Genomic DNA, 15,736 nt, shown 5'->3' with positions numbered 1-15,736 from the left:
ATGCTGCTGCTGAGGAACGAGACCCGAAGCAGACAGTGGTCTGTCTTCTGTATCTCGTCTCCAACGCAGTTTCTAATAGCCGCCAGAGACTTATCACGAAGGCTGCAAACGCCGGGGAACGGATACCACCGGGTGTGCGCCTAAGTTAGCTGGGCACAGAGGTCGCGGTCACGGACGTCAAGTGCCGCGCCTCTGGTTCAGCTACTACAGAGTGCGATGCACCACTTAGATACTATGCCCTATCTAAACAGATCAAAATGCATTCAAATTGGGGAAGGGAACAGGGGGTCACACGGAGTGTTTGGTCAGCGCACGCTTCGCTGGGGAGCTTCGTCAGGACCAACCTGGAGGGGTGGCCGGAAGCTGTTTAAATACCTGTGCCACTCATGAATATGCATGATTGGTTCATCAGGTGAAATTAACCACTCGCACCTGTGTGCGATGTCACACCTTTATATGCAATGGTCTATTTTTGTATCATTTCATTATCTCAGGGGTATGCAATCCCAGAGGCGTATGATTTGCTAAGGATCCTTTCCCGCATCAGTACACAGGAAATAAAATGAAATAAGATACAATGGATATCTCCCAAAGAATCTCTTGATTGTTGTATTGTCTATTTGCGTACACACCGGGCAATTTCGGCCTAGGGTACATACCAGGTGATTCCCATTTTGTGCACACACCATGCGATTGCTTCCGATAGTACTTTGCATGATTGGTTCATCAGGTGAAATTAACCACTCGCACCTGTGTGCGATGTCACACCTTTATAGGCAATGGTCTATTTTTGTATCATTTCATTATCTCAGGGGTATGCAATCCCAGAGGCGTATGATTTGCTAAGGATCCTTTCCCGCATCAGTACACAGGAAATAAAATGAAATAAGATACAATGGATATCTCCCAAAGAATCTCTTGATTGTTGTATTGTCTATTTGCGTACACACCGGGCAATTAAAATGGGAATCACCTGGTATGTACCCTAGGCCGAAATTGCCCGGTGTGTACGCAAATAGACAATACAACAATCAAGAGGTTCTTTGGGAGATATCCATTGTATCTTATTTCATTTTATTTCCTGTGTACTGATGCGGGAAAGGATCCTTAGCAAATCATACGCCTCTGGGATTGCATACCCCTGAGATAATGAAATGATACAAAAATAGACCATTGCATATAAAGGTGTGACATCGCACACAGGTGCGAGTGGTTAATTTCACCTGATGAACCAATCATGCATATTCATGAGTGGCACAGGTATTTAAACAGCTTCCGGCCACCCCTCCAGGTTGGTCCTGACGAAGCTCCCCAGCGAAGCGTGCACTGACCAAACACTCCGTGTGACCCCCTGTTCCCTTCCCCAATTTGAATGCATTTTGATCTGTTTAGATAGGGCATAGTATCTAAGTGGTGCATCGCACTCTGTAGTAGCTGAACCAGAGGCGCGGCACTTGACGTCCGTGACCTCTGTGCCCAGCTAACTTAGGCGCACACCCGGTGGTATCCGTTCCCCGGCGTTTGCAGCCTTCGTGATAAGTCTCTGGCGGCTATTAGAAACTGCGTCGGAGACGAGATACAGAAGACAGACCACTGTCTGCTTCGGGTCTCGTTCCTCAGCAGCAGCATTACGGGGGACGTATATATGTCAAAACCCCGAACACATTATTAAAATCACGGCCAGTGACTGTAAAAATTCTCTACCACCTCGATATATCACAGAGGAATAAAAATAATCAGATTTACTGACTTACTGACACAGTGAGTGTCAACTAAATAAACTGTGATACCCACTACAGAGAAACATATTTGCGAACCACCAATGCCCATGTGTAAAAAACAGACAACAGTATAAAACCAAGCATTTATTTTGAAAAATTGTCATATTAAAATTATAAATATTATTTGGAAGGTACAGGCAACAGTGGGGTCTCACGTTGCAGGGATAGCTTTATCCCGTTTTAAATACATGTTTGTGTATGTATGTGTCAATTTGTGTTTTTATTTCGCTCCTTTTTAGAAAATAATAAATTAAAAGCTATATTTTATGTAATCCTTCTTCTCTGGTGCGCCACACAGAGACATTCCTTTCTATGTCCATCGTCTTTCTGCCATTATCTGATGTCCAGTGGCAGCACACCCTCCTGGTAGTATCCATAATAGATTGTATTATATCACAACTGAGGGGTCATACATCTCATTTCCGAAATTCTTTCCAGTGAGATTGGTCCCTGCTTGTCTTTGGGATCCGACACTAACTGAATATACCCCATTGTGTCACGGGGTGGAGCACACAGACGTCACCCTATCCCAGACGAGAACACCAGATGCACATTGGATACAAGTGCTTAAATGTAAAATATGAAAGTCAGCACCAAGCCTGCAACAGTGCAAGATTTAATATTCCTATATTAATAGGCCGGAATCTACAACATTTCCCTCTGATATTAAGCTGACCCTATGAGAGAGGGTTTACCGCAATATAACTCCTACACAAGGGGTAGTAACCCACAAGTGAATGTCAGCAGGTCGCCTGGGCTACATCGCCCCCTCTGCACACACAGCTCTCAGCACTGGCGGACTATTTTTAGACACTGGGAAGATCTGGCAGACACCCAGCTGCCTATGAATCTCCCCATCAGAATGGAAGGAAGGTTATGGGGATGACGTCACATGCCCAATACCCCGGGACTGAGGTGGAGGACACTGCTGTCGCACAAGGAGAGCTTACACCTGTGTTTGATGGCAGTCTGGGGGATTAATCAGTTCTGTGACAGGGACAAATGCAGAGGACACAGAGGATCTGATGGCTCAAGACAGGTTGTACAGCAGAATGAAACAAATCGCTTAACAGGATGTACACAGCGCTCTTAACCCCTGACTCACTGGGGCTGCATGCGCATGAGGAACCGCAGCCAATCAGCAGGTAGCACTAACTTGCTTCAAGTTTACATAGAAAGCAATTGGCTGCGGTGGCCAAGTGTAAGTGTTTCACACAAAGGCAGGGATAGCAAATTGTGTCTCAAGGGTCCCTGCGTCTTTACATGGGCAGATACAAACACACAAGCAATACGTTCATAGGGAGGAAACAAGTTACTGTAAGGAGCTATTCATTTAGCTGCCTGCAACTAGCCAATGGCCACCATTAAGTACTTCCTCAGGGCTAGTCCTGGATGGCTAACCAAACCGCTATGGTCACTTTACCTGCGCGGCCGAGGTCAGAGAACTGAATTCCCCCTAAGCCTCCTGTAAGTGGATCAGTATTTAGCAAAGTGCAGTAATGCAGACAAAACCCTCTAAATTTAGGGTGAAATGTAATCAAAGGGAGAAGCTGCAAACATTCAGCCTTAACACTGTATATTCTATGGGGGGGGGGGGGGGGGGGATATTGGGCTCCTTATCTGCAGCTTAGTATGGGAGAACCAGACCATCTCTACCAGCGGGTGGGGGGCTGATCGCTCAAATAGCTCCCGTCAATTTAGGCAGGATAGAGAAACAACCTCACCGCCCCTTCCCCTCCGTAGTTAGCGCAGTTCCCCAGTCTCTACACCAGAGGAAGGATAGGCAGGATCAGGAAGATAAAAAGGAGGAATTAAGACCTCACCTGGTATAATGAGGCATTAAGTGGAAGATGTGATTCCAGTATTATAGCAGCAGAGGACACACACTGGGGTCTAGTTGAACAAGTGCATTAACAGACGTTCAGGTTGAACGCGGAGAATGAGACTAAAACATTGGAGACCAGGAAGAACGATGGGGTACAGATGGCAAAACACTCTCCCTTAGATCAATGATGTTTAAAAGATCTTCAGACCCCGAGTAGGACCAGCAGGTACACTACATATACCACCATCATCCCCCACACATACACACATTTAGAGACCCCCTAGCATTACAATAATGCCCATGTTTATAGTTTTCTTAGCAGCCTCCTTAATTAGCAATTAACTTGATAAGAGATGCGCAGTTAAACCTCTCGCTATATACACAGTTCCCACATTTCTACAAGCTTCTGTCACTAACTGGGAATGACTGGAAATAATCCATACGATGGTGAATAAGATGCCATACTGGAAGGATAGTGCATTATATCGTACCATGTGTATCCGATGTACGGTGCACCCTCCCGCAGTTCGTATGGGAGGGAGCTGCTCGGATAAACATGTAACGCAATTCTAGCCAGAAAGTGTACAATAGTACAGCGTAGAACAGCTGTAACGTCATATCGTATTCCAGACGTTCCTGGGAAATCGTATACGATATTGTACGAAGAACGAATCGTACCATGTGTATGCACCTTAGCTTTAATGTAGCCAATAGCTGGGGGAACAAATCCATGCAATGATCACCCAGGACTGGGAGCTCAATAATGGCTAACACATGCTTTCAGCATTACATGCCACGCACACGGTCTCATACAACTAAAAAACCCCCCCATCTATGCTGGAAGAGGCATGATCTGCAACCAGAATAATTAAAAGTCCCCAGGCCAATAATGCAGCATGTTACTAGGGATGTGCAGATCCGGTTTTACCCGGATCTCAAAACAGGCTCTTACTGACTATCTGTAAGGTTTTGAAGCCAAACCATGTGACAGCTAATGGCTAATAAGATCCCGTTTTGAGATCCGGATCTGCACATCCCTACATGTTACTAGCTGAAAAACCATCTCCGCAAGCAGCCCGTGTCCAATCTGTACACCCATGCCGAGAGGCGACCGCCAGCAGCGAGTGGGGGTGACGGGGGTGCTTTATAGAAGTGATGGGGAGAGAAGACACAAAAAGCCACTATTCGCAGCAATACCTTTAATAGACAACAAATTTCCCAGCTTAAGGTTCTTTACAACCATCTTAAAAGTACAAGATAACAGCACCCACAAATAAAAGTTGTGTTTTGGGTGGCATTCAGAGTCTTGTGGCCCAGTGTTCCCTGCCAGCAGAGAATGCTTGCGAAGACTGCCTGGAACAGGCACGTGACAGGAGCAGGGCTGAGGCCTTGTAAGAATGTCCAGGGAGCTGCCTACCCAGGAGCAAAGATCAATCATCTCAGGTCACAGACTTCAGAACCATTAAACAAGGCCACACAGGCTTTATGCCATCCCCGTTTCAGTCTGGCTGAGCAGCAGAGACCCACTGCTTCTTCCACTACGCATCACCCACTCAGGACAGCAAAACCAACAGGGACTGTGACTGCAGACATACTGTAGATCAGTAAATAACTCAATCACTTCAAAACAGGGTTGGCAGGTTTAGACTGAACTGGGCGACACTACAGAAGGTAACCATACATTCGGCCGACACAGATAATAGGTCAACATGGGTTTTTCACAATTTTTTGGGAGCAGACAGGCGGTATTTCATGCCCTACCATCCACTAGGGCGTAGAAGGAGAATATAATAATGTGCTGAGTGTAGTGAGGCACCGTGGCCGAAGCATGGCGAACGCCATGTCAACATTTGCTACACAAGAGTGAAAAACCCATATCGACCTTTTTACCCTGTCAACCTTTTGTCTGTGTCAACCTACATAATGGCATCATAATGATCCATAACCCAAAGGAGTGGGGGCTAGTATGAAACTCCAGCACCAACAGACACAGCCTGGGTTACAGCATTAATGGGTCAACTGTATCTGCTTCTACCTCTGACTATAAGGCATGGACCCCACATCCTTGGCTACTCAAGGAGCACCTTACATACAGTTAGAGTCATGGGAACACGATCCAGATGAGTAGTGTCATACAGGCAATGCTGCCACATCTATCACAGCTTCTGTAAGGGGCGATTCATTCCTACGCGATGGCAGGGATTATTTCATTCTGAAACTGAACATGCAAGGTTTGCCTAGCAACAGGTGTGTGCAGGAAAACCTGCAATGGACAACCTATTATGAGTGGCTGATGTGTGCCGTCGAGCTTCACAGCGATGTTTGGCGGCACGCCGCACTGAACAGGACCTATATAGCCCGGACCAGCGTTCCATCTGAAATGTCCCTTTTTAATACTGCCCAAAACCATTCCTCTACATCTGGATACAACCCGACCTTACTACCGTCACTATAACAAGCACATGACCATTGATGTGGATCGTAGTTTCCAGAGTCTTCCTCAATATATATTTTTCATGCCCAGAAAGAGGGGAGAGGGAGGGAAAAAAAAAAAAAAAAAAAAAAAAAAAAAAAAATCGGGAAATGTCATTTTATTTGCATGGATTATCTCATTGCATGGATACAAAACGACTGTACACTTGAATGTGTCCAGGAAATATACAGGCATAATCCAGCCACCGCGACAAAAACAGACAATTGCGGGTCGACTGGGGAACGTGAGCATTGCCTACTGCAGAGCTGGGAAAGGTTACAAGTGTCAGGTCATTTGCTTTCAGCCGGTGTCTGGGCTTCAGTCTGCATTTACACTGTATGAAATAATAGCTTCCAGCACCTTCTGTTACCAGCGGCTGCAGCGTTCCTTCTACACCGGTCATTACAGCAGCTGCTCTGGCCCCAGATAAGGATTTACTGCCTTATGATTTACTCCATGGGGACTCATCTAGTTACAGGCGAGAACCAGCCGCAGCCTCTGATCAACAATGGCTCGGTGGGACAGCAATAACCAAGGTGTGGAAATCCCTTATTAGAGCACCATACAACATAGCCACTTCTTTACAGCTGTAAAGTATACAGTGGAGGAAGTCCATCTTGGTATTCCTTTATACGGGTGATGTGAGGGAATAGGATCCATACAATACACATAAAAGGGGAAGTTACGCATTAGCACTTTGAAGAGATTTGTGAGAAATGGTGACTAGTATGACAGCCTAGCCCGAGCAGCATTGCCAGAGGACAGACTAAACCAGTCTGGCGTAATTGTCGGATGCTCTGATCGGCCGCACAACCAGATTTGGTGTCCATAGCGGGTGCGCATCCGCCAACCAGTTCCAATCAACATCCAATAGCAATTGCCATAAACAGTCAAATGACACATCATAATCGGAGGGCAATCAGACCAAGAAGACCTAAATAACCACTTGGAACTTCTATTAGAGGACGGTGGTCAAACACAGGTTAATACTTTGCAGATTTGGCGGTACTCTTTACCTAGAAGGGCGCCCGTTAGACGCATCGCGTCTGTCGCATCGCATGCGACCAAAATAAAAGCATTCGATGCGACCGACGCCCGCGATTTCCCATAGGGAACAATGTTAAATGTCCCAATTGACCCGATTTTCCAGAGGAAACAATGTTAAATGGGCCACAGAGGCCAAATAGGCACCTTGAAGTGTGAAATGGCCCCCCAATTGTTAACGCCACCCCACGATCAACGCCAACCCGAAGCGTGGCGAGCAGCGGCGGTACGCGTCCTACGACCTTTACATACCATCACTATCCACGTCGGCGTGGAGAATAGAAAGTGCGGCGAGCGCAGCGAGCCCGAAGCGTGGCGAGCGCAGCGAGCCCCGCGAGGGGACGCGGACAGCTGTGAAGCCCGCGAGGGGACGCGTATACCTGTGAACGTGTCCGCGTGCGCTCGCCACGCTTCGGGCACGGTGGCTCGCTGCGCTCGCCACACTTTCTATTCTAAACTTCCCGCCGACGCCAGAAGTGAGTTCCATAGAGTCGGAGCCGCATGGCTAAAAGCTCCACCCCCAGATGAATTATGGGAGACTCTAGGTATTGCTACAAGTCCAGTGGCCAACCCCACTTGGATCCAACCTTACATTTCTGTCTACATATCCTTGTTACCTCTAGGATTATAGAAATGGACTGCAGGTGTACATCAGAGAGATTAGTGAGTGGCCAGGACAGGATTATGTACGATGAACAGGGGTCATCAGTAAAATGAGGAAGGACTCAGACACCCGGAGATAGGAAGAGTGGACAATGGAGGAGTCTGGGAAATGCAGGTTCAGCAATAAGATTCGGCTTCAGTCTACAGTCTGTAAACGCTCAGAACCCTCGTCTAGGAAACATTTACAACGTTGTACAAGCTGCAGAACTTTCATTTGTTTTCCTTCTGTAGCCTGATCATATAGGCAGCTCTTATCTTCAGAGATAAGACCTAAGCAGAGAATTTATGCTCTCGCTAGAACCCAATACTCAGCACCATCACTATCCACTCAGTCTCCATGCCATTGATCCCCTTTCTAATCCTCTTACCAGGTCTCATACATACCAACCCCCCCCCCCCCCCCCCCCCGTTATCATCATAATGGACTCCCTCAGCCTCCACAACTGGTCATTATTTACCCACCCCCAACCTTAACCCCATCATACAGTCTCCATATTCTCCTGTCTCACACTTGCTCCCCCCTGTGATCTGTGGGTGTAAGATACCAGTGCTTATTACAGGGCTTTTAATAGTGTCCCAAGCATAGCGAGCCACGTGACTGACCAGGTCTCTGTGTCCATGTCGACCTAGTAATCGATCACGTCCCCGTCGATCTAACATTCGCATATAACTTTTGTTACTTAATCTAGATGCTGTCTACCATCTTTATGTATCTAGCTAAATGCGTTCGACCACATCATTGTCCATCTAGACTCAATTGATCTGCTACACCCGCACCTTCCCAATGCACCGTTCCTATAGGATCCCAGATAACCCAAATCACAACATTTGTTATGCGATCTACAGGTCAGAACGAATCCCGTTGGCCCAAGGAAATGTCAGACCTGTTTCATCATCTGTAGCCATCCTGATTTTTGTGATTTGCTTTCTTCTTTTTAGATTAACTTCTGATTTCTGAAATTGCCAGGTAATTCCTACGTCCTACATGGAGATTGATCTGTAAAGTGGTATATAGTAAGGTGGGCGGGATGTTTGAGAACATTACTTCTTCCAGCTGGGATAACGCGCTGCCTGCAAACGTCCTGCTTAACATTCATTGGGTTTGTGTTGTAACAGCAGCAGCTTAATCAGCGCACGAGAGACTGTAAATTCCCCTAAATGGCAGGAAATGCACGGTACATGGCAGGCCTGGGAACAATGAGCTATTCACAGGCACTTCAATGGGAACTAGTTACATAGCAACATTACCAGCGTATTCCCTGGGGCGAGTCACCTTTACCTAATATACATACGGGGCATGCAGCAATATTACATAACTGTTATACGCATCGTCCAGGCCCACCTTCCGCTTACCGATCACTGCCGCCATCAAGTTCAAAGGATATCCATGCTTAGGAACAGGTGAATTAATTAGTATCTCATTCAGTTTAAGATCTTTGCACAAGCAGGGATGTTCCCAAAACTTGGACTGTTGGGGCGTCTGAGGACCACATTTGCCAATAAAAGTCCTAGATCAAACCTTAGGGTACGGTGTGAGCTCAGCTTTCTAAAAACAGCATTTGCCTACACCTAAAGACTACTCCCTCTACCTGCAGCAGTGCTCGTTAAAAACCGGGGGGCCAGGTCGCGATGGTGACCAGATTCTGCTTCCTGGTGACCAGGAAGCAGATTGTGACGGGCAGAGTGGCGCACAACCCACCCGGCTGTATCAGAGCAGGTCTGCAGTGCGGCTATTTCCAATCTCAAGATGCTTTGCGAGCGAATCGGAGTTTGTGGTTCGGGAGCTCCTGATTGGCTCGCGAGCCACCTCGATTTTTTTTAAATTGCCACACGCCTGTTCCAGTTATTGAGCATGGTAACTGTGGGGAGGCTCTTCCCGGCTGTTCCAGTTATTGAGCATGGTAACGGTGGGGAGAGAGGGGTAATCCATGTAGGTAAGCTGAACTTTTGTGTCTGGCTCCTACACTTTCACTCTGGATCATATATATATTTTTTTTTAATGGTCGAGTCCTGACCTACAGTAACAGAACCGCAGGGGTCTCGCAGACACTGAGGCTGCAGTCACTTCTACTGGGCTGGAGAGTTACTGTACAAACATAAAACAGGTGTTAAGGGTTAAAATGCATCTGAACAAGGGCGCAAATCCCACACAACACTCATGTTACTGAGTACAAAATGATTTTTTTTTCCTTTTAAATCAGAGCCTGACAAAGCCAGATATTACCTTGTTCAAGGCCAGAAGTGTTTCCACGTGTTTACCTGCATCCCTGGAATTATGTTTTCCATTGCGTTGTTGTGAGTCAGAGCCACTGGAACACAACGTTCCCAATAACGCACAAAAGCAGAAAACGCAGATACAGAAGTTGGTTGAAAGACTTTGTTTCCACAGTTATTAGCGCCAGTCCATACGAACCCTCAATATCAATACATTTGCCATATACTGTAACGCAGAGGGAAGTAATTCACTGTTCTGGGTGTGAGCCGCGGTACGGCGTGACTGGTAGGTGTCCGGCACATGGGACCACAAACTTCTATTAGCCGGAGAATCCATCTGTAATGACAGGGCCCATAGAACGGGCTAAACGCACAAAGCGTTCTAGTTAAATCCGGAGTTCCAGAAGGAAACCCCCACAAAACACTGAGAACATACAAGCTCCACACAGATTGGCCATAGCCGCTAATAGAACTCATGACCTCCGCTCCGCGAGCCAGACAAGATAACCACTAAGCCAACTGTTCCGCCATGTTCCTGACGTTTCCGAACCACGATGGCTGCCTACGCCAATTTCAGGCAACACGCGAGCTATAAGCCAGCCTCAAAGATTAATAAGAGCCATCAATAGACTAACAGCTGCAACGAGGTGCCAAAACGACATTCCAGCACCTCAGCCAGGGTGATTAACCCTGTGTGTCCCACCCAGTTAAGTGTCAGAGCTTTGCAGTGAGCCGAAGCCATATTCTAGGCTGACCACTGGAAAATCACTGGCTCGCGCAGCGGAACTTTACTAGGCTGGCAGGAGTGGCAGCAGCTGGTGCCACGCTGCGTTCATCAACCAGGATCCCTCTAATACAGGGGTGTCAAACTCAAATTCATCGGGGGCCGCATCGGCAGTTTGGTTGCCCTCAAAGGGCCGATTGTAACTTTAGGACTATGTGTCCACTCTTTATTAGCATAAATTATTGTCACTGCATTCAATTATTACTGTTTTTTGTAATAATGTAAGTAATAACTAGCTCTGAAAGCAGAAACATAGTCAGAATAATGACAAGTAGATATTCAAATGTACAATTCTATATACACAAAATGTCCTGGTACTCCCCTTAGGAAAAAAAAAACTTCCCTGGTTCCCTGGGCTGGCCATTTATTTACTAATATAAATATATTTTTGTGCCCCCTCATTCTTTTTTTTACTTTTCAGCCCCCTCCTATTTAATTTGACATTTGTGCTCCCTTTTTTTTTTTTTGCTCCAGCCTCCCTCCCTTATATTTAATTGTGCTGTGCGGCCCCCAGCCCCTGTTGTAGTTGAGGATGTTTTGTCCGTGGCTCCCCTCCCCTTAAATTTACTTACCTCGAGTCTGGCTGCCTGTGCCTGGTGCTCCAGTGACGAGTCGCTCCTCTGCTCCTCCTGCCGCGTGCTCAGCCTGACAGCCTCAGAGCAAAATCACTTCCTGTCGGTCTCATAGCAGCAACAGGCAGCCTTGCGATTGGCTGTCTGTTGCTAGGCTACCCGAGACCAGTCCCAGGCCGGAATGGATGCAGACGTGCAGGGCGCTGCGCCGCTGCATACATTACATTTCTGACACATGCCATTGCTGCCTACCAGTGCAGCCACCGCTACCCGCCGCGTACCCCCCGCACGGCGCACATTGAAAAAAAAAAAAAAAGAGGAATTCCTTATTCCGGGCAGAAGGCGGCGGCTGTGCGGGCCACATTAGCAGGTCTGGCGGGCCGGATTGGGCCCGCGGGCCTTGTGCTTGACACCTATGCTCTAATAGGAAGGCATGTGACCACAGAGAGGAAACAAAGCCCAGAGCGTTTAAGGCTTTCTGACCAACTGAGCATTAACATGAACCGCAGCGGGATTAATAACTACAAGAGGAAGGATCTGGGAGACAGGAGGACGGAATGCTGCAGTGATGGGAACAAGGAAGCATAGAAGTGGCACCACCCACAGGACTTTATATAAGCAGCATTAGGCTCAGCATATAGGAGCTGTGCCTAATACACAGGCAGATCATACATGGCACAGAAGCATGAGGAGGAGAACATGCGGCGTTCTGAGCCGGATAGCACAAAATACACCCAAAGCAAGCCAAAACTGTGCCCAGTGCCTACACTATGGTACAAAGGGTCAAAAGGTTGAAATTATCTAGGTCAACACACTACAGGTTGATACGGGGTAAGAGCGTACGTTGACCTTTTCATGTGTCGACAATATGCGTGTCGACCTATTGCCCTGATACTAGATACAGCGAACACTAAACATGTGCAGCGGCTGATGGCGGGGAAGTGTGGCCGGCAGCTTTGTGCGGCAGGTTAGATACGTCAACCATCAGCGATATTGGTTTTGTACACACATACAGAATGCATATGCAGCTAAGTCTAGGTCTCTGTAGTAACCACATACCCCAGTGTTCTCCTCCCACCCTCAGAACACAGTATCCATATTCCAGAGTCACCAATACTCTACTGAACTACTGGATGTGCCCTGCCGCTCTAGTCTGGACCGCTGCTGCCCCTCCCACCACGCTGACACAGCGTTGAGGTCTGTTTACCAGAGACACTTGGAGGGGGGGGGGGGGGTTACGTGGTTTACGCATGACGACTTCGTTGCCGTCGACCTTTTGCTTGTGTCGATTTTCTGTTACTGTCAATATAGACTCTGCCGTATATTTTTTAGCAGCTAACTAGTCGCGGATGACCAGGTCATTGTTGATCTAGACATCACGATCTTCTATACCAGGCGTAGGTAACCTGTGGCTCTTCAGCTGTTGTGAAACTACAAGTCTCAGCATGCCTTGCCACAGTTCTGCTATAAGGGAATGCTAAAACTGTGGCAAAGCATGCTGGGATGTGTAGTAGCATAACAGCTGGAAACACAGGTTGCGGTGCCTCTTCTATACCAGAACCCTATCAGTGCGGACAGTAAGATGGGTGCGCATTGCCAGCTAGGTATAAACACTCAGTTCTATACTTCAGCATAGTTATACATCAATAAAAGCCGGTACATTATAAAAACAGTAATGGTAAAAGAATACATCTATACGCACATATGCTGCACACATACACCAACAGTCATTTAGTCACATGATCGCCCCACGGCTAAACCTGCTCTTCCAGTAACCATGTACGGCGATATTACAGCAAGGCTGTAACTCGGCCCTGTCCTCTGCAGTATCCAGGTATATTATTATCCAGCTCTTCCCTGTCCTGTCACACACACAGAAATGAAGGCAGACACGTGAAGGGATTGGCAGATGATACTGCACCTCTACAGACTGGCTTCTTAGGTGCGGAGTAATGGGGATACAGATAGGACCATATTACTGGGCTGCACTAAGGTGTTCAAACACAGATAACAGCACCACATCCACACAATTGTGTGCGCTGCTTACTCTTGCAGTAACAACTCACAGGAATTTGGTGTGTGTGTGTGTGTGTGTGTGTGTGTGTGTGTGTGGGGGGGTTTGCCTGTTTATGCTGCAAAGCAAGTTGCATTCTTGTGCGGAACAACTGGTGAAAGCCTAATCCACGCGCAAGGAATTACAGCTAGTTTCATTAAGGATCTACAGGAGAGCGTCTGAGGAGTCAGGCCCACCACATTCCAGTATGCTATGCCAGTTTTGCTGTTATGGGATGCTAAAACTGGCAATGCATGCTGGGATGTGTAGTTCCAGTACCGCTGGAGGGTGGCATACTGAATACATAAAACAGACGCAGCTGCTGCATCAGGTGTGCGCTGTACCCGGAAGGAGCTTCTGATCCATCTATGCCTACCTAATATTACAGCCGCACAGAAGGCACTGCTCCCAACTGCCATCTACACGTCAATTAGTATAGAATAGCAATTTTACATATACTGTTATTAGTAACCCCAGGTTTGAGCTGTTTAGAGCCACACCTAACTTGGCGTTTGTCTTTTTGTTTTTATGGCCATTTTATTGCCACATGACAGCGATTCCCAAAAACTTTTTGGAATCACAGCGCCCTAGAGCATCAAAAGGTTTTCAAGGCACCTTTAGGCTAAAGGTTTCTTATTGAGAAATTTAAATGAAGTACATTGTATTTATAGATGAGTTATGTGGTGAGGGACAGGATTTGCTTCTGTTTGTATATCATATGTTCTGATTGGCAGCCACCAGCACTGGGTTTGCCTGTTACACTGACCATAAATATGAATTTATCCTGGTCCACCTTTGTTATATTTTTACCTATTTTGGCCCTGAAGCCCCGTACACACGGGGGAGATATATTGCTGAGTGTCTCTCCTGTTCATCAGCGACCAGAGATGGTCGCTGATAATCAGGAGACTCTGCCGGGGGAAGAGGCAGGGAAATAGCTGATCACCATCAGGGGCTGCACACGGGAGCGCGCACCCGGCGATTCATCGCCGACAGCACACACAAATCACTGCTCCTGCGACCAGCGACCATCAGGGGCTGCACACGGGAGCGCGCACCCGGCGATTCATCGCCGACAGCACACACAAATCACTGGCAATATGGTCGCTCAGCGACCATATTCCCAGCGATATGTGCTGAAATTGCACCCGTGTGTACGCACCATTAGAGATCAGGATCTAGTGAAACACTAAAGTGCAGCTGGTACTAGAAACATTGTCCAGGCGCTCTGCAGCTACTGGCAGAATGACTGGGGTGCTTTACACTAGCTCACACCAACCGTTCATTCTCCAGCAGGTACAGTTCAGTAAGATGGTAGAACAATATGTACTCAGAATACCAGGGAAATAACATGCCTAGGAGAGGATCTCACTACTACAGGCGGCAGTATACACCCACCTACCCAGGAATGCCAAGTAGGTTTATAGTCCCAGAACATGGGGCACTTTCGGCACTACAGCTGTTGGCACATATAGGGCAAGATGCCAAATGGTTGTACTCCCAGACACAGCCACGGGGTAGTGAAAGCTTGCCGTGTACAGGATGGCTGGGGGAGGCTACAGGACACATGCTACTACTTGGTTCTTGTTGTTACAGGTGGAGAAATCTTTCAAACCCCCTTCACTGTGCAACAACTGGGCAGTCAAATGATGATGGGGGGGGTTTCCTGCTCACCCTCCCTCGTGACAATATCCAGAGGGTGGTATAAATTGGCAAGTCAGCACTAATGACACTATGAGAATGCCAGTATCTTATTAGACAAATGTAACCCCAACGTCAACATTTTAACCATGTCAACAGCACAGTGTTGACATAAGGACAGTCAACAATAGGACTGCACACCCAATGCAGACAATAACGGTTAGATTTATTTTGCGTGCAATTTAAGGACACGGAAAGCGAGCAGGGCTAGAACCTGTACAGGCTGCATGTAAACTATAGAGGGGGCTCATTCACATGCCTGCTGGGATTAGCGCTGTAGTCACAAACATTAGATGTGTTAGTTACCTAACAAAGCTATAAAGGTGTCAGTGCACAGTATGTGTTATGTATGTGTAATATCCCTATTACACCCGCACGATTCATGAGTCCATAACAAAACCAGGTATTTCAGCCTCTCTAGGCTGTCAGATGGGTGGATGTGCAGATGTCACAGACTGAGTGATAACAGACAATGGCTTATGAGAGGAAAAGGCTGTGCTGGGACTTCCTAATGAAGGAAACTAGATGGAGAAGGTGGTACACGCCTGTCACCAGGAGAGTGCAGCAACTGTCGCCTGCGCAGAACACATTACAGCCACTTCCACTTTAGGCAAATTCGTTCAACA

The 15,736-nt window shown here is 47.2% G+C and overlaps 1 protein-coding gene across 1 annotated transcript in view; it reads right to left on the bottom strand.

Annotated features, from left to right (window-relative positions):
• Nucleotides 1–15,736, bottom strand: part of LOC146055213 (serine/threonine-protein phosphatase PP1-beta catalytic subunit) — a 38,529-nt gene that overhangs the window by 16,926 nt on the left and 5,867 nt on the right. The gene's annotated exons all lie outside the window — the stretch shown is intronic.

Source organism: Crinia signifera, unplaced genomic scaffold (genome assembly GCF_055691185.1).
Source record: "Crinia signifera unplaced genomic scaffold, ASM5569118v1 HAP2_SCAFFOLD_358, whole genome shotgun sequence".
NCBI lineage: Eukaryota > Metazoa > Chordata > Amphibia > Anura > Myobatrachidae > Crinia > Crinia signifera.
Note: the sequence above shows the minus strand (reverse complement) of the source record. Positions and strands in the feature narration are given on the sequence as shown.